This window comes from Ruditapes philippinarum, unplaced genomic scaffold, assembly GCF_026571515.1.
Source record: "Ruditapes philippinarum isolate M1 unplaced genomic scaffold, ASM2657151v2 ctg1994_1_1_1_1, whole genome shotgun sequence".
NCBI lineage: Eukaryota > Metazoa > Mollusca > Bivalvia > Venerida > Veneridae > Ruditapes > Ruditapes philippinarum.
Window position 1 is genome coordinate 21,108 of NW_026853388.1, and position 20,302 is coordinate 41,409.

The following is a 20,302-nucleotide window of genomic DNA, read 5'->3' on the forward strand; positions in this document are numbered from 1 at the left end:
TACCATAGATCGTATCTGATTTTGTGCATTTTGTGAACGCTGAAATTGATAAGAGATGTCGTTAACAAATATCTCTATAAAAACGGTCTGATCGAAATGCATTTGTTTAAATGTTAATATTGATTATACTGAATGTTATTACTTTCCACGTACTAAGTGTGATCCAATCATATTTAAGTGTCCAAACATTTACTCTTAAAAGCGATAAAGTTTATGATAATGTTACTTATTTGTACTATCATTAGTAATTTAAAATCTCATAATAAGTCCATTATCTAAATTGAAATCGGTTTTTAACAATTTTAATGACTGCACAATGGCTGTTGGGAATTAATCTAAATATAACGAAGCTCCATTTACAAGTTGGTGCCTTGTAAAATATGATCAAATAAGGAAGGGCGGAATTAGATGTCATTTGAAAGTGATAAAACTGCTGACAAAGCTGATGATCCTCTCAATTTTATTGTCAACTTTACAATTTATTAATTGACCTGGCGTACTTAATCTAACATTTTTGAAGGACTTTGTCTATATGTTACACATATGATCAAGCAATCAGCAGCTTAAGATACATAAGAATCAATGAAAGCAAGATCTAAACATGTCACAAAGGTGTTAAGAGAGAACTGTGTGATATTCCAAAGTCTAGCACAAAAAGCAAATACCAATATTTTGAGGAAACTGATAACCAGTAGACTAGGGATGTGTTTGTGATATGAGGCTTTGTTCGTTTAGGTTAAACGGCGACACTGACACAGTACCTGTCATACTGCGCCGAACACTGTAAGTTGTAGACCTAAAATGAGTTGGTACAAGTGATTAGTTAAATCTTAGATTTCACGCTTTACAAAATGAAGCATCGTCTCCCGTTCTAAGGTAGTATGTCCAATTCTATTATGTGGAGGAGAATTTGATCATGATGGTTAAGGAGAGATAGAGATGTGATTTGGTTCAGTGCTTTCTTGCTGTCCTCCTGGTGTGGCTGGGTTATAACCGGGACTGCGTTCTTTGACAGTCGCCTTGCCTTGCTTGACAGCCATCTAATTCCGCATCCTTCAAAAATGGACTACCGGCAAAGAGTCTAGCAGGACACCAAAGAGGACAGAACAAGAGTTGACACAATGAAGCCTGTCAAATAATCTGAGGTAGACACACATTGAATTAATTTCTAAACTTAAATAACAGATTTTCAGAAGGCAAAGAAACTGGAATGCTTTGATATAAAATTGAACCCAAAAAGGTACAAAGACCAAGCAAGGGACCTGCCAAATTGTGGCAATGATCAGCTTACCTCACTCTCAATTTTTATGGCACCTTGATAAACAGTTACAGAACGATCTCAAAATGCTTTAACATTTGATAGCTTTTACATGATTATGAGGATTAATTCAAAGGCTTTGTTTTATTAGGAAAAAATAGCTATGAGTATTCCGGTTACTTCAGCACCATGTGATCGCGAATTGTCACCGCAAAATGGCCTGAAAAATTAACAGCGGAACAGTCTGAATGTACGGAGGCTGAACGACAGCAAAAGCTGATAGGACCACACATCGGGAATGTTTGCAAGCAAGAACTCAGCAGGAACATTCAAAATATACAAGTCTAATGCAGTTCAACCGAAATCTATTATAGTAACTGATTATATTGTTAAAGTAAGACTTAGTGTAAGAATTGTGCAGTTGTTACAATAGAGTAGACTAGAGAAAACAATTATCCCTAAAGAAAGTCCATTTTGTGTTCTTTATAGACACAAAATCATTAAAAATTCGATTGCTGTGAAGCATATAGGGACATTTATATAGTAAAATATGATAAACAAGATCAACAAGGAAAGGCGGCGTTCAATGAACGCAAGTAAGTCATTGTGTTCTTAAGTCATTGTGTTCTTATTACCGATAGAATTCGTGCATTATGACATGCAGTCCTCTGGCGATACATCACATTTAGTGTAGTATATCTGATTATAATTTAACATTTGATAATAATTTATTATCAACAAGTATTGATTAAAAACAATCAATCTGTTCACTATTGATGCTTGAAAGTAAGCGAACAACTAATATTACGAGTTATTTTAAATTTGCTTTAAATTAAAGTATAAGTATGATTTGGCAACTGTATCGCATATCAATATGACTAATACACAAAACATAGTCGTTAGTTCTTTGCATACCATTATTAAAAAAATACAAATTATATTTAAAATATCACAATAATGATGAAGGAGAATACATTTGAATTTCAAAATTATTTCAATAAAAACGCCCGAAAGAATTTCAGCGTATATTGTTATGCACCTGGTTGTCCGTCCGTCAATCCGTGCGTCCGTCCGTCTGTTAGCAGGTTTTCTTGTTTGATCTGTAGTCTTTGAACGTGCAGAGCGCAGGTTTGACCTTTCTCAGGTCAAGGTTAAGGTCATACTTAGTAATTTTGTTTCAATATCAAAATGTTTGGCCACTCTGTATATTTTTAACCGATCGGAGGAAATTAAAACTTTTTGACAGAAATATTACTTAGAATAAGACGGTGTACAGAAAACAAGTTTGGACTTCCTACAATTAAAATGTGCCCCACCCCGGGGATTTATTGGTATATATAGACTTATATAGGAATTTTCGTGTCCGGTCTGTATCGTTTGAACCGGTGGAAGGAAATTCAAACTACTTGGCAGAAATGTTAACCATAATGAGACGATGTTCCGAGCGCAGGTTTGACCTTTCTCAGGTCAAGGTCACACTCAGTCATTTTGATTCACTATCAAAATATTTTGTCCGCTCTGTATCCTATGAACTGATAGAAAGAAATAAAAACATTTCGTATCAAACCGAGTCTGCAATTATTATGTAATTTTTATGCGATAAATGCTTCCGAGGGATCACTTTGTTTCCAGATTTTTATACTTCACAACAGCAGGTGTCAAGTGCCGTGTGGCAGTTGTAAAAGTTGTCCCGCACTTCACTTCAGTGTTGTAATATTTTTCTGGTCCTTCGGAATCATTGATGCCAGCACTATTAAGTATTGGGAATTGAGTACCGCTCAAGCCGGTGCTAGGGGGCGTGAGGGATGTTGCACTTATTCATTATCCCTCATGTACAGACTCAATCAAACCGAGTCTGCAATTCTCACGTTATTTTGTTGCGATTAATGCTTCCGAGGGATCACTTCGTTTCCAGATTTTTATATTGAGTCGATGTGAATATTGTATCGCAATTAAAACTTAAAAGTTTTCGTCAGTGAATTTTTTATCCGATGAATGTGTTATTATTTTTTAATCCCTAGAAAAATGTTTCTATTGAATTTAGACTCGGTTTTGTCGCAGTTCATGAGAGATGATATAATTATAGTGCAAGTCAAGTAACTCATATAGCACCGGAGGCTTAAGCGGTATTCAATCATCAACACTAAATATATTGGAATAAATGATTCTTAAGGTGTGGAAAAAATATAGTAACACTTACTTAATATTGATAACAGCTGCTTGACAGTACATAACAGTTCTAGCCCTAATGTCAACAACAACAAAAAAACTTCATTTTTAAGTTCAAGCACCTTGTTATTTCTTCTGATTTTATATAATTGAATGTTAATACATTTCCAACCAGACGTTTTACCGGATATTCATGCAATGGTGTGAATTAAATTGAAATTTACCCATGAGATTTCCATTTAATTAACATCCTTTCATTCTATAATTCCGTAATGAATGAGATCTATTAAGATTTTACAAAACTGATATAGAAGGTCGTTCTTGCTTATACTTGAATTTCAAAATTATGGCTTTCTGTTTTTGTATGCCTTGCATTATTTTTCACCTTTTAAAATAAGATATTTTTTTTGTTTTAACCTTTTGTTTAACTGATTCATTGGAATATAGAAATTATGTTTATTTAGGAGTCCAATGTTACAGTTTTCGTATTGTTTAAAATTTACTTTAACAAACTTTATTTCTATTTAGAATGTACACGGCTGGATAAAGCTTATTACGTTCGCCCAGTATGTAAACTAAGCTTTATATACTTAAAAATACTTAACAAAATAAAAAAAATATTAGAGACAGTCAACTCATTTGCTTTAGGTAAAAAAAAAGATTAAAAAATTGGAATCCGTAAGAACGCGCAAAACGACGAAATTGAAAATAATGCAGGCTCGGTTTGATTGAGCCTGTTCATGAACGGAACTGGAAAGTTCAAGTTACCGTCCATCCCCCAGCACCGATTTAAGCAGAATTCAACATGTAATCATGGTAATGGTGGACTTTTGAATTTAGAAACATCCGCAAATGTGTTCATACGGCGGTTTAGAGAATGTTTATATAATATACAGAATTTATTTTATTTTATAGGAACGGAGCTTTGATTGTTTCTTTGTAGTGTTACATCCCATTTATTTTACACTAAGGGATAACGAATAATGAGTTGCTTTCTTTGCAAAGATTTGAATCTCTGAGAAAATCTTTGAAATAATCTAAAAGATTATGACTTGAAAAGAAAAAACCTGTCGGCGTCATTTTTTGATAAAGCTATCTAATAAGCAATAACTTCAACACTGCTTACTACAATCCATTAAAAGCATTATCAAATTAATCACTGAAATAACTTTTAAAGTAAAGATCAATGAAAATCAATATTATCTGCTTTGCAAAATCATCAATAACAATTTTATCATAATCATTTATCTCTGTTTGATCCGTAATAGTATAAAATTTATTAAAAATATTGGTTTGAATATTATAAATAACTGAAATAGTCTCAGCAAATATTTGAGATGCTATAATCATTAAAGTATTGGAATAACAGATTATTTTCTCTAACTGTCGTAAAGTGTATACCACGTCGATTTAAATTTGTTTCCATGCTGAAGATCCTGTTACACAATTTTTAATGGTTTTATATCATAAATATGATGCTAAAACTAAGATTTATCAATTTTGTAAGTTCCAAAAGGCATAATTATTAATATAAAGATATTACCGACTCTTACATTTCATGTAAATAAAGGGAAGTAATAAAAAATTATTTTATATAAAGTCTAAGTCAAATTTTTCAGTAAGAAATGAATGCATATATTTTAATAATTACATATAATATGTACACATATTTGCAGTACATATTTTACATATTCTTCGATGTCTGAAAATTGTTTAATAAGCATAATTATATACATATATATAATTTCACTTAAGTGTGGTATACAACCTCAATTACGACATACAGGATCTTTAACTTCTTCAGTATCAATTATCAAGCATGAAATCAAAGATAACTTTTAAAGCAGTTTCAATTTAAGATTTTAAAAACCTTTAAACCCTATTATAGCATTTGGCACGATATGGCCAGTTATGTGTTGACGTGCCGTAAAAATCCAAACAAACAAAAAAAACCATCGTAGTTATACTTTATGTTACATATAATGCACACAAAGTTGTTCTTTCCCTGATAACCTTCAAGCAGGAATCTGAATAATTCATTAAAACAATTTCAACATTTTGTCATAAAATTATTGTACACTGCACATTATTTGCCACTATTTAATTATAAGAAATGCGGACAAAAACGAGATTGGATTACTTGTAATTTCTTATTAACAAAGAATGAAATGATTAAGTGTATATCTGTTAGATACAATTCCAACGTTAGTTTCTACAAATGCATTGATTAATTCAATAGATTACGGACAAAGAAACATCATTCTTAATTTATCTGTCTTTACCTTGAATGAATAGATTTTACCATAGAAACGAGTTCAAATACATGAACCTAATTATTTGTTTTTTTTCCCATATAGGAATATAAATCATTCACATCGCTAAACTCATTGAAAATGTCTTTCCTTGTGGATAGTCTAAGTATAAATAAGCTACGCAATAAAAGCAAGGGAGCGGTTGTCTGGTAAAGAGAGCGATTGACTCGTGATAAAGGTGTCTGCATCGTTATAAAAACATTCGATCGTTGAACTCCAAACTGGGGTCACGATCATGTTTCTGAGTTTCTTCACCATCGAACTAAATATACACATAAGTATCATCATTCGAAAACTAAATAAATTAATACCTTATATTCAATAAATTTATTACGGCGGAAGTTATTGCTTAAAATGTATAAAGTTATGATTTATGAAATAGTTTTATGAAATTATTGAAATTAAAATTATATTGTTCCCATGATGTAATGGTCGATTCTTGTTTGTTTGTTAGTTTGTTTGTTTCATTTTACGACTTTTCCCAACAGTATTTCAGTCATATAGGCGGGTAGTTTCCTAACCCTCGTTCCTGGAGAGTTACACCAGTACTAGACTACCTTCCTCCGCTCTAAACTACCAAAGCATCTCCCGGGGATCGAACCCACGCCAGAGAGGTAACTGGATAACATGTCATCGATTCTAACCCTTCGACCACGGAGGCAGTCGATTTTAAAAATTGTTGCAAAAAAAACAAAACAAAAAAGACATAAATATTGTGGAAAAAGGGAATAACATGTTTTCCGGAACAAAATATTACGTTTCTATTTTAAGTTTAGCTTTTCATTGGGTGTATTCTCCATTCGCTCATACAGGCATTTCTCAAGTAGTCTTTATCAAAATGCAAAAAAAATATCTTTGCAGCGGACATATAGTTTTATACACTTTAATGACTAGATTCGTTAATCGCGGTAATTCTTTTTCTAAGTTAACGAATTGATAAGTCATCGATTCTAACCCATCGACCACGGAGGCGTCTCGGTCGATTCTTAAAATTGTTGCAAAAAAAAACCCCAAAAAAAAACAACATAAATTTCTACCTGTCCTGTTCTTGTTTGGGGTCCGCCTCGGCTCCTTGCCACTGGTTCTTGTTGGGTCGTATGGGGGTTGCGTTCATTGAACGCCGCCTTTCCTTGTTGATCTTGTTTATCATATTTTACTTTATTACTTTGAGATAAAGGAATAAAGGTTAGTTGTAATGAAACTCAGATAAACATCAGCAATATAATTATCATGTTATACATATACAGCATTTCTTCCAATTGGCATTTCTATTTCCGTAACCTTGACATAGAATTCACATTTCAGACAGAACTGGTCATGAACAAAGTTTGTCTACCATAGATCGTATCTGATTATGTGAATGAGATGTTGTCAACAAACCTCTGTATAAAAACGGTCTTACCGAAATGCATTTGTTTAAATGTTAATATTGATAAATACTAAATGTTATTACTGTCCACGTTGTAAGTGAGATCCAATTCCATATATCATATCATATTTAAGTGCTCATACATTACCTCTTAGAAGCGATAAAGTTTAAGATAATGTTATATTTTTTTCCTATCACTAGTAATTTAAATCTCATAATTAGTCCATTATCAAAATTGAAAACGGTTATTAACAACTTAAATGACTGTACAGTGGATGTTGGGAATAAATTTAAATATAACTAAGTTCCATTTAAAGGAGAATGTCTTGTAAAATATGGAAAACACGATCAACAAGAATGGGCAGCGTCTCCACACGACCCAGCAACACAGGACCACCGGCAAGGAGCCCAGCAAAACACCAAACAAAAGCAGGGCAAGACACAAGTCAAAGCGTTACCATGAAATGGTGCAATGTATATTCACTGAACAAGTATTATTGTGATGTTTCTATTTTTGGAGAGTTGCAAGAAATATTGATAGGTCAGTCTGCTCAAATTACTGGATCACAGGAGTTTGATGACTGTCAGTAGAGATTACTGTGAAATAATATGTTCAAAATTTTTGGCCTATGTACAAGTCATTTGAAAGTATTTTAACTACTGGGAAAGCTGATCTTCTCAAATTTATTGTCAATGGTAAGTTCTTATTGATTACAATTTAATTGATATGACGTACATGTACTTAATTTAACATTTCAGAAGAACATTGTCAAAATTTCACACATAAGATCAAGCATTTCAGCAGCTAAAGTAACATAAGAATCAATGTAAACAAGATGCTTCCGAGGGATCACTTTGTTTCCAGAATTTTTATACTTCACAACAGCAGGTGTCAAGTGCTGTGTGGCAGCTGTAAAAAGTTGCCCCGTACTTCACTTCAGTGTTGTTATATTTTCTGGTCCTTCGGGATCATTGATGCCAGCACTATTAAGTGTTGAGAATTGAGTACCGCTCAAGCCGGTGCTAGGGGGCGTGAGGGATGTTGCACTTATTCAGTATCCCTCATGTACAGACTCAATCAAACCGAGTCTGCAATTCTTATGTAATTTTGTTGTGATTAATGCTTCCGAGGGATCACTTTGTTTCCAGAATTTTTATACTTCACAACAGCAGGTGTCAAGTGCTGTGTGGCAGCTGTAAAAAGTTGCCCCGTACTTCACTTCAGTGTTGTTATATTTTCTGGTCCTTCGGGATCATTGATGCCAGCACTATTAAGTGTTGAGAATTGAGTACCGCTCAAGCCGGTGCTAGGGGGCGTGAGGGATGTTGCACTTATTCAGTATCCCTCATGTACAGACTCAATCAAACCGAGTCTGCAATTCTTATGTAATTTTGTTGTGATTAATGCTTCCGAGGGATCACTTTGTTTCCAGAATTTTTAAACTGTTACAAAGGCTTTAAGAGACCTGTGTGATATTCCACAGTCTGGCACAAAAGCAAATACCAATATTTGCACGTAACTGATTACCAGTAGTCTAGGAATGTGTTTATAATATGAGGCTTTGTTCGTTTAGGTTTAACGGCGACACTGATACATAACTGGTCATACCGCACGGAACACTGTAATAAGTAGGCCTAAAATGAGCAGGTACAAGAGAGTTACATGTGTTTAAATCTAAGATTTTAAGCTTTACAAAATGAAGCTCTCTTGGTCAAAGAGGATGATGTTCAACTCGTTAGTATTTTCAATTCTACATTTGAGAAGGACAACTTGATAATAATGGTTAAGAAGAGATAGAAATATGATTTGATTTCGTGCCTTCTTGTGATCCTGCTGGTGTCGCTGGGTTACGGCGTTGGCGGAGTCATATGAAAGTCACCTTACCTTTCCCGATATCAAAATATGAAAAACAAAATCAACAAGGCGGCATTCAATGAACTCATGCCTCAACACTGGACTGCCGGCATTGAGTCTAGAGGACACCAAAGAGGATAGGACAAGGGTTGACACAATGAAGCCCGTTAATTACAGTCTCGTCGTAATCTGAGGCAGACGCACATTGACAAATTATTTATAAACATAAATAACAGAGTTCAAGCAGACAAACAAATTCTAGAACGTTTGATATAATATTGAACCCAAAAAGGTACAAGGACCAAGCAAGTGACCTGCCAAATTATTGCAATGAGCAGCTAACTTCACTCTCAAGTTTTACGCAGGCTTCATAACCTAAGTTCCCCTTTCAAAATTCCATGTTATTTAGTTCTGCCAATTGTTTTCTCGTTTAGGGCACTACTGTGTGACATTGACGGTTCCATGATAAACGCCGTATGAACACATCTGCGGATGTCTCTAATAAAAAATTTCACCACTTTTCGTGTTTAAAATTTTGAATTTTGCTTAAGCCAGTGCTAGAGTGCGTGCAGGGTAACTTGCACTTTCCTGTACCGTCCATGAACAGGCTCAATCAAACCGAGTCTGCAACAACTTCAATTTTGTCGTGTTGGAATGTCTTTAGAGATTTTGTATTTCTCTGTTTTATGGCACCTTGATAAACAGTTACTGCACGAACTCAAAAAGCTTTAACGTTGGATAGCTTTTACATGATTATGAGGATTAATTCGAAAGCTTTGTGTTATAAGGAAAAATAGCTATGAGTATTCCGGTTACTTCAGCACCATGTGATTGTAGATTGTCACTGCAAAATGGCCTGAAAATTTAACAGCGGAACAAGGCTGAACGACAGCGGTTATCATGGAACCTTCAATGTGTCACAGTAGTGCCATTCTATGAAAAGCGGCGAATGGTCCCCAAGTAAAAGAATGCTTGTGCCCTAAACGAGAAAATTATGGGCTGAACTAAATAAAATGGAATTTTGAAAGTGGATCTGAAGTTATGAAGCCTGCATATCACAGATAAGACGTGTGCAGTTGTTACAATAGAGTAAACTAGAGAATTTAAGAATCCCTAAAGAAACATCAAAACGACAAAATTGAAAATGTTGTAGAAAAATCTGGAAACAAAGTGATCCCTCGGAAGCATCGACTCGGGTTGATAAGTATTAATTAGAAAATGACAAGCTTTGATAACATACATGTAATATTGAAAAAAGAACAATCAAATTTGTTAAAAATGCGTTTACAACCTTATTGAATGAGCAGTCGATAGAGACATATACATGAAAATATTTCAGTATCATTATTTTACAGAAATTCGAATATATTACAAGGTTGTTGGTAATTTTTTGTTCTTTATCAACAAATATTTATTGAAAGATTGATTGTTGTGAAGCATACAGAGACATTTATCAAGTAAGTCATCGCATTCTTATTACCTTAAGGGATTTCTAGATAGAATTCGTGCATTATGATATGCAGTCCTCTGGCGATACATCTGTCATTGTCATCAACGTTAATTGTATAGCTCTGATTATAAATAATTAAAATTTGATAATAATGTATTATCAACAATTATTGATGAAAAAAACAGTCAATCTGTTCACAAGTGATGATTGGAAGGAAGCAGAAAACTAATATAACGAGTTATTTTAAATTTGCTTTAAAGTATTTTTATGATTTGGAAACTGTATCGCATATCAATCTGACTAATACACGGAACATAGTCGTTAGTTCTTTGCATAGCATTATTTAAAAAAATACAAATTAGATTATATTGAAAATATCAAAATAATGATGGAAGAGAATACATTTTGAATTTCAATATTATTTCAATAAAAATGTGACTTTTTTATACGCCTGAAAGAATTTCGGCGTATATTGTTATGCGCTTGGTTGTCCGTCCGTCCGTCTATTATCAGGTTTTCATGTCCGGTCTGTAGTTTTTGAACCGATGGAAGGAAATTCTCTCTACTAAGAATAAAAGTTAACCATAACGAGACGATGTGCAGAGCGCAGGTTTGACCTTTCTCAGGTCAAGGTTAAGGTCATACCGAGTAATTTTGTTTCAATATCAAAATTCTTTGTCCAATATCTTTTGAACCGATCACTTTTTGGCAGAAATATTACTTATATTAAGACGGTTGCATATTGGATCACAATTAAAATTTAAAGTTTTCTTTAGTGATTTTTTTTCGATGAATGTGTTACTTTTATGTCAATTATTTTTCATCACTGGACACATGTTTCTATTGAATTTAGACTCGGTTAGACAGCAGCAACACACATTATTTTTAAGTTCAAGCACCCCAGGAGCTTTTCTCCGACATAAAAACTATTCGAATCGATCAATCTGTTCAATATCATTCCATCTGATTTTATGTACTAAATGTTAATATATTTCCGACGAGACGTATTATTGCATACTCATGCAATTGAAATTTACCCATGAGATTTTCATTTAATTAACATCCTTTCATTCTATAATTCCGTAATGAATGAAATCTATTAAGATTTTACATAACTGATATAGAAGTTCGTTCTTGCTAATAATTGAATTTCAAAATTATGGCTTTCAGTCTTTGTGTACCTTGCATTATTTTCAACTCAAAATAATTTTTTTGGTTATAATTATCCTTTACAACCTTTCGTTTAAATGATTCATTGGAATATAGAAATTATGTTTAACTAAATGTCCAAGGTCACAGTTTTCTAATTGTCTAAAGTAAATTTTAACTAACTATATGTACACGGCAGAAAATAGCTTTATTACGTTCGTACAACATATAAAACTAACATTTTTACTCTAAATTATACTAAACGAAAAGAAAAACATAATTATAAGAAACAGTCAACTCACTTGCTTCAGGTTAAAAAATAGATAAAACGGAATCCATAAAGTACGCCCAAAACGACAAAATTGAAAATGTTGCAGGGTCGGTTTGATTGAGCCAGTTCATGAACGGTACTGGAAAGTTCAAGTTATCGTCCATACCTCCCAGCACCGGTTTAAGCAGAATTCAATATGTAATCACGGTAATGGTGGAATTTTGAATTTAGAAAAATCCGCAAATCTGTTCATACGGCGTTTAAAAAATATTTCTGTAATATACAGAATATGTTTTATTTTATATAAATGACCTTTGATATATCAAATAATGTATTTCTTTCCAGAGTTATATCTCGTGTATTTTACACTTAGGGGTAACGAATAATAAGTTGCTTTCTTTGTAAAGACTTAACTCCCTGAGAAGATCCTTGAAAAAATCTAAAGGATTATGAGTTGAAAAATCTGACAGTGTCATTTTATATGATAAAGCTATATAATTAGCAATAACTTTAACACTGTTTACTACAAACTATTATTATAGCCGCATTATCTAATTAATCACTAAAATAACTTATGAAGATCAATCAAAATCAATATTATCTGCTTTGCAAAAACAGCTATAACCGTTATAAATATATCAATATTATTTGTCTCCCTTTGATCCGTAAAAGTATTAAAATGATTAACATGATTGGTTTTGAATATTGCAAATAACTGAAATAGTCTCAGCAAATATTTGAGATGCTACAATCGTAATAGTATTGGAATAACAGATTATTTTCTATAACTGTCGTATACCACATTGAATTGACTTTGTTTCCAGGCTTAATTTCTTCAATATTTATTATCAAGCATGAAATCAAAATTAACTTTTATGGTAGTTTTAATTGAAGATATTAAAAACTTTTAAACCCATTGTAGTTATACTATATGTTACATAAAATGTACACACAAGTTGTTCTTTCCCCTGATAACATTTAAAGCATAAATCTGAATAATTCCTTAAAACAATTTCAACACTTTAAAAATTTGTTATTGTACACTGCACATTATTTGCATCTCAAAGGATGTACACTGTTTAATTATATAAAATACAGACAGAAACAAGATAGATTGTGTTACTCGTAATTAATTTCTTATAAATATATAGAATGGAGTGATTAAGTGTATATCTGTAAAGTTACAATCCCATTGTTAGTTTCTACAACTGCAATGATTAATTCAATAGATGACGAACAAAGAAACATCATTCTTAATTTACCTGTCTTTACCTTTAACCATAGTAACGAGTTCAAATATATGAACCTAATTATTCATTTTCTTCCATACAGGAATATAAATCATTCACATCGTGATCTCATTGAAAAAGTCTTTTCTTATAAAAAGTCTTAAGTATCAATAAGCTACACAAAAAAGACAATAAGCTACACAAAAAAGAAACAAAAAACATATGTAACCAGGCATGAAATTATCAATACTATGTAAAATATCAGAGCTCAACTGACATTGCAAATCTTAATATTTACATGTCTAGCATGTTACTTATAATATCATAATATCAGATTTGACTAGGAAGTGTGGCCTTGATAGGGGAGCGGTAACCTCGTAAAGGGAGCGATCGGGTAGTGGTTAAAGCTCCTGTATGTTTTTTGATTGATATTGTTACTGTGTGCATACCACAATTGCAAAAAATATATATGTATATAATTATGCAGATAAAACAATTTTCAAACATTTAAGAATATGTTATATGTTTACTGCAAATATTTGTGCACATTATATTTAATCAATAAATTCATTCATTCTTATTGGAAAATTTGACTTAGAATTTACAGAAAATAAATTTCTAATTACCTCCCTTTATTTACATGAATGTTAAATTGGGTAATATCTTTATAAATAATGCTTATTTGAACTTACAATATTGACAAATCTTAATTTGAGTATCATATTTATGAAATAAAACCATGAAAAAATTGTGTTACAGGATCTTTAAAGTGTCAACTTCTCGATCCAGACACTAATAGTTCCCCTAATAATGGGTAATGAGCCATGTTCCCTCATATGACACCAGTACTGAATAGTTCTATGCAACTGGTTTCAGAGATGCTCAATAAGAAAGTGAAAGCTTTCTATAGAATCGGACTAAATATTTTTGAACTAAATAACCACTATAATAACAACAAGTAAAACAACTTTATTCAATATTGAGTTACTTTGGTAAACATTTGTTTAACATTAAAGACTTAAATGGTGAATCTCAGATTACATCTGCATATGTTTCTAAACGCAACATGTCACCATGTTTAAATGTTGCATTCTGCTTAACCCGGTGCAAGGGGACGTGCACTAGCACTTTCCTAGTACCGTTTATGAACAGTCTCGATAAAACGGAGCCTGCAACATTTTCAATTTTGTCGTTTTGGGCTGCTTTCTTTAAGGATTCTATTTCACTTTATTTTACTAAATTAACGAGGTAATTCTTACCTTATTACTATGAGATAAAGCTATGAGATAAAGAAAGAGATTAAAGGTAAATGAACATAAAACAAAACACCAGTCATTTAAGTATCATGTTTTATTTTATCGTATTTCTACTAATTGGCATTTTTGTCTTCGTAGCCTTGATATAGAATACACGTATCAGACAAATGTTATTCGGAAAACAATTTTGCCTACCATAGACCGTATATGATTCAGTGAATTGATTTTTCTAAATTATCTTTGTCAATATTATACCAACTGAAATCTTTTTCTTCCTTCTTTTTAAGTTTAATATCAACATAATTATACATGTATGTACAAACGAGATGTCATTAACAAACGTCTCTATAGAAATATTAAAATGGTCATATCGATATCCATTTGTTTAAATGTTAATATTAATAGACATAATACTATTATTGCTTTCCACCTATTTTAGTATAAGCAAATTATATTAAGGTGTCCAACCATAAACTCGTATAAGCGATTAAGTTAATGATACTGTTACGTATTAGTATTATCAGAAGGGATTTAAATATCATTATTATTTTAATATCATCCATTATTTTAATTGAAAACGTGATATTTTTTTACAATTTAAATGACTGCACAAACGATATTGGAAATTACTTTAAAAAGAGCTCGGTTCCATTTAAAGGAGGTATAATTATAGGTGTCTTATTAATATATTAATAATTACTATCTATCTATCTATCAAAGTAGAAAATAACACACAGTACAAGAATTTGAACACAGTAAATTAACTATATCAGTGATGTTTCACACATTTTGGAAAAAGATGTCAGGGATATATTGAGGTGGGGAAAAATGTTTCGTTTACGGGAATTCGGGGAAAACAAAATCAGCAAGGCTTTGAACAACTTTTCTAATATTATCGTTATATCAGTGCGTAAAACCAAGATAGCCGTACACATCGGAAATAACATGTAATTATTAATTGATATCAAGGCGAGGCCTAGATTGTCCAGAGTATAACAACATGGTAGCTGCGAAGGTCTGCACACATAGTGATTTATGATCAGTCTCTAAAGATAAACTAAGGAATCACAAAACATTAAGATAACATTATTTATATAATTTTATATTGAAGATGACCATAGTAACATTTTAATGTCACATTACAACTCGCACTTCTCTCTTTAACCGGAGTAAAAAGTCCAGAGATAATGGCGGGAATTGATTTCACAAAGCCCTTCAAAGATATACTTTCTTTGCGTTCTTCGGCTGTTTTCTGTTTTCAGAATTAATTATTTTCCAAATTTCATCATAGTTTAATCAAAACAACATTTATTTCTTTTATTATTAAGAATGTTTAAGATGTACAGCGGAGATAGAACTAACTGGTCAGTCAAAGTTTGTCAGCCAGATACTAAAGCCTCGTAACGTATATATAAATTACATCATGACAAATGATCAAAATGACTATGTGACGGCTCATTTGTTTGTCTCGGCAAACAGACGTTTCGTCCAAACTATCTTTAAGTGTGGTATGCCGTGCAGAAATTACAAATATTGAATACCAGGCAGAAAATATGTTATTAAATAATACGTGTATATAAAAAGTCATTTTGCTGCACACACATTTTTTGTAAGTGGAGACCGCCAATGTCGTACATTCAATCAAAGATGCTATATTGCCGATCCTTGCAGATCGTTCAGCACAACAGTATTGTGTGTTAGTTTTTCTATTTGAACTTTTTTTCTAGTCAGTGGTTACAATATTCCTTCTTGAATACCATTAAATCACCCTTAGGAAATGATACCGTTTTTTAAAACGTGTCTTTGACGTCTAGTCTATGATATACATTCTTCGTTACCTCCGATCCCCTTTCAAAATTTTCATTGCGTGTGAACACATCTGGGGATCTTGGGATAATTCATAATCCAAAACTTTACCATTTTCATGTTTAAGTAATGAATTCTGCTTAAGACGGAGGGGAACGATAGCTTGCAACTTTTTACAGTTGGCCGTTTTGTACATTCTTAAGAGTTCTAATTATTTTTTTCTTTATTGCACTTTTATGTAAGCTTAAGAATAGGCATAATAAAACTGGTTCTGCAACATTTTAAATTTTGTCGTTTTGGGGGTTCTTTTTGTTTTTTCTCCATTATATGTTCTTGATTTATATTCTTATTATTGTTAAATCTAATAATGGTTTTCTATTGATGTGTGTTTCAATTAGCATAAATTTAAGGATTTCTTTTGAAGATCAATTCTATTTCACAATAATAATATTGATATAAAAGAATAAAATAAGAAGTAAGATTATTGTTTCAAGAATTGACTTGAACAAAGTTTCACCATTTATAATGTATCCCCAAGACGAACATTACGAAGCTTTACGAACATATATCTAATCATTTTCTCTTTATCACATGTTTAATATACATTTGTAATGATCACACCATATTAAAAAGGTATGATTTGCAACAATCATAATGTCATAAGCGAATCTGAAATATATCTAGATCTAATGAAAATGTTGATAATGATGTACTTTTAAATTTACAAGTAAACATTTCAATCATCCCCTAAAAGTACGAATAAAAACGTTATCTTTTTTGTATTTAAAGCTAGTTATAAAAGCACTATGCCATGCAAATGTTAAATCAGTTAAAAGATACAATTCAATTTAAAAGCAATTAAGCTGATAAAGAAAGATTTTTGCCAAGACATTTCTATTTGCAATTATTTTTGTCGTAAACCTCGTAAAGCTGTTGAATGACTTTCCATGAGAACTCAATAAATAAATATATCGATTGAATAAACAGAGACTATATAATAAAGTTTCTCCTGTTTGTAATCAGCCGCGCTAAGATAACAAAATTAAGAAAAATAAGAGCAATGAAAACAAACGCAAAAAGAGAAATGAGCAGACTTGGTTTCATTGAGTGATGAATTTTGATGGTAAATGCAACATATCTTGGGCTCTTTAGCACCGATCTAAGCACTAATCCACTTGAAACACTCAAAGTTAATTGGATTAATGATCCCGGAGGATCAGACAGGTATAATAACAATAAAATGAAATACAGGGCAACAAAATATAACTGTCATACACTGCGGATATTATATCTTCTTTTAAGTTTGAATCATTTTCAATATTACACTATTTGAGTAACGACTTATTGTTTTAATCTCATATCAATTTTTTTTAATTTTATATAATAAGATAAAAGTTAGGAATAAACACATAGCACTCATATTGAAAAAATAATGCATTTATGAATATTTTTGAATACAATTTGGAAAATTTCTTTTTTCATTGTCTTTTAAACAATGAAAATTCCTTTTACTTAAAGTTTTGAATTCATGATTTTGGAATGATCTACCTTTTGTAAACTAAATAGAATAATGAATGTTTCTGTAGCTGTAAATATATACACCCATATTTGTTATAAACAATTTCTATTAAATTTCTTAATGGTCTTTTAACATTACATCTTAAAAGACCGTTATAGCATATGTTCTGATTAGCAAAGTAAATATGTATTTTATCAAATAATGAATAAACATTTGCGATTAATATTCAAATTGACGACATAAAATGTGATTTTATCTGCAAAAAAAGTCTAGAGAAGCACGTGAACTGCTTTGAATGTTGATTCATTGACAATTCATTTTGATGATAGATATTAAGGCATTTTTCTTGTCTGTACCGAGATTATGATGGCTTTAAATGTTAAGTTCACAAAGGTTGTAGAAATTATTAACTTAATCTATCTCAGTGCAGAGTGAAATTATAAAATATAATTTTCACCTTTGCTGGACTTAATCTGAATGTGGATGAAAATAATTTATCTTGAAAAAGTGTAAATATTGTTACAAAACACTCCGTCTTGAGTAAAATATGCTTAAGAACCAGAAGAACATTAATGTCTGAGCATATCATTAAATATAAGTTAGAAAGCAATTGCAATTCCTACTTCTTAGGCGCATTAAGAAATGTCCCTAGACATCATATATATGGTTTACAACATTGCGCTTATTACAAACTGATATTTTTTCTCGCTTTATATGTGCAGAACAAATGAATTGTTAATACTTTGACACATTATAACACAAATTTAGTGATGTTATCTATTAGAACCCATATTTCACAAAGTAAGTGACCTTTGCCTGAATTAAAACTAAAATCTTTTAAAAGATAAAATTACATAAAAGTTTTCTTGAAATTATGAAATTTAAGTTCAATGCATTTCACTAATAAATGTAGTAAACGTTGTTTTTTTTAGGTTTCATTTAGAGTGCAAAAGAAGCTTAAATTTTTGCATCTGAATATTGACCTACGAATGACAGTGTGACAATTATGTTTATAAATAGGAAAAAAAAAGGTTTTTCAGCAAAGCTAAAAATATCGCCTGCCTACAGTGCATTTTGTTTAATATATGAGGTTTAGCAAAAATATATAAAAAATGCGATTTGTGTTTATAGGTCTCGTAAGACGTATTAGGATATTTTGTTTTGAATTTCATAAAAGGGGAACCGCACAGGGTGAATACCATCGACAGTGCAAACATTAACAAACATTTGTATGTGCACCTAATTAAAGATATAACTACAGTACTAATAGACTGTTTGCGGAACCGTCGTGGGCGTTACTTCTTATAAAAATCCAAGTTAAAAAATTGCACAAATTGCCTTTTTTCGTTACTTTGATAATGGTTCCTATCAATGAAATTATTTCTTAACGCCTTGTACGGAAATTATGTTTTTTATTCATCGTACATTAATTGTTGAAACATGGCACTTGTATGAAATTGAAAATACTATACTTTGTTAACAATTTACTACTTTTATGAAAAATAAATTTCACATTCTGTGCTACCTAATCAGATAATAAGTATCTAGCATGCTCTAAAATCAACATTTAAACGTTATAAAACCCATGTTCTCCTTTTTTAAAGAGGACACAAATTATTCGTTTCTGAGGCGTTATGTACCTTTATGGTGAAGAAGCTTTTCTAAATATGTTTCAGTTTAATTGCAAGGTTTAATGAGACGTAGGTTAACTTTGTGCCATATGTACATTCATCAAACTCTAATTATATTCCCATTTATAAACTTTTTTCATGATTTATAATTGGCTCACCTCAAAATATTACAAAAAATAATGAGCTGAGAATATTTTTCCAAAATAAGAAGTTTATGTAAACAAGTGATAAAGTATAACAGACACACACACATACATAATTAAATTCGTCCACTTAAATTCTACAGGATGAGAATGTCTGGACATACATTTTTTAAAGATATTTTTGTTAAAATGATACTAAGCTTTTCCAATTAAAGTTATGGTGTATTTCTCTTGTACATGACCGGTGCCAAGGGTTGCCGAGAGATGTAGTAATGTAACTATCTCTTAACTACATTCACTAGAATTAACAATACTGAAGCTGCGATTTTAAACTGCTTGCTTTATCAGAGAAATTATTTCTTTCCAGAACTTGCATAATCGTTTTCAAATCTTAAAAATGTTTCGTATCACTATTTCAATTCTGAATATATTTCATATGAACGTTGTTATTTCAATAAAAAGCAGTATTATAGCAAAGACAATATATGGTGACTTTTCCTTTATAAGAAGAAACATTCAAACACCAACTGTCATACGGCCGTTCCATAAAAATCTCAACAAACAATAGCATATGATATGCATTCAAGAACTATAGATGAACTCTAAACATGAGAATTATACGAATGTATGTTTACAGAAGTATGTGAACATGATAGCGGTACAATTATAGGTTGGTGTTCAATGTTGATTGAAACCACTTTCTTTTTATATTTACGTGTTTTCTTTTGTTTCATTGCTTAATATCAAATGCTATAAATAATAGAATTTACAGCAAAATGTCGATACAACAATATAGTAACGAAGTTATTATGCTACAATTGCTAAAAATAGTGCGTATACATTGTCCCCACGGATGAGCAAACGTCATTAACGAATGATTGTAGC

At 31.6% G+C, this 20,302-nt stretch overlaps 1 protein-coding gene across 1 annotated transcript in view; it reads right to left on the reverse strand.

Moving 5' to 3' along the window:
- The window catches only part of LOC132736730 (uncharacterized), a 39,765-nt gene that overhangs the window by 14,108 nt on the left and 5,355 nt on the right, over positions 1 to 20,302 (reverse strand). The gene's annotated exons all lie outside the window — the stretch shown is intronic.